Source organism: Pongo pygmaeus, chromosome 1 (assembly GCF_028885625.2).
Source record: "Pongo pygmaeus isolate AG05252 chromosome 1, NHGRI_mPonPyg2-v2.0_pri, whole genome shotgun sequence".
NCBI lineage: Eukaryota > Metazoa > Chordata > Mammalia > Primates > Hominidae > Pongo > Pongo pygmaeus.
Window position 1 is genome coordinate 23,356,332 of NC_072373.2, and position 935 is coordinate 23,357,266.

The 935-nt window shown below is 39.0% G+C and overlaps 1 pseudogene; it reads left to right on the forward strand.

Annotated features, from left to right (window-relative positions):
* Positions 1-288: 288 nt before the first annotated feature.
* Positions 289-668, forward strand: LOC129034667 (large ribosomal subunit protein eL34-like; annotated as a pseudogene).
* Positions 669-935: the final 267 nt, after the last annotated feature.

A 935-nucleotide genomic window follows, 5' to 3' on the forward strand; every position in this document is an offset into this window, starting at 1 on the left:
TAGTGGCATGCATTTAAGTGGTTTGCAGTCAATTCTGTATGTTGTTAAATTATTGTTCACCATGGGTGTAGGAATGGCTTTCTGGAATATACCTACTACCCATTATGTCAATTCAGCCAGCACCATGTCACAAAAGTGCAAGGCCAAAGGGCGAAGGAACCCTATGTTGCCTGACACAGGAAGTACTTGGGTAGTGGAGGAGCAACAAGGTTTGAAAGAAAAGAAAGAGCTAGTAAAATTCTTCCATTCTTTTTCCTCTTCTGGGGACGTTGTCTATAGGCACACAGAATGGTCCAGCGTTTGACATACTGTTGTAGGCTTTCCTACAATACAGCTTCTAATAAAACTAGGCTGTCCTGAACCCCTGGTAATAGAATTGCTTACCTTTATACCAAGAAGGCTGGGAAAGCACCAAAATCTACTGTGGTGTGTACCCAGGCAGACTTCAAGGGGTTCGTGTTATAAGACCCAAAGTTCTTATGAGATTGTCCAAAACACAAAAAACCATGTCAGCAGGGTCTATGGTGGTTCCACATGTGCTATATGTGTTTGTGACAGGATCAAGCATGTTTTCCTTATCAAGGAAAAGAAAATCATTGTGACTGTTGAAGGCACAAGCACAGGGTCAGAAAGCTAAATTAAAAAATGAAGCTTTTTTGAGTAATTAAAAGACTTAAAAATATGCTTCCAACCATCAGAAGTGGAAAATTATAAGGAGAGGGATCAATTCTCTCAATGCCTAATCAAAATGAAGTTTCTGACTCACTGAGAATCTAAGTCATATCTGCAATTATAACTGTACCATACTTCTGTTTTTATGTGAATCATGCAAAAGGGAATAGATTAGAATCCCTATGTTTATGGGACATAAACTTATAGTTTTACTACAGTGAGTCTGTCTGTACGTGAAGTTGTATGTCTTATCCACCGTAATG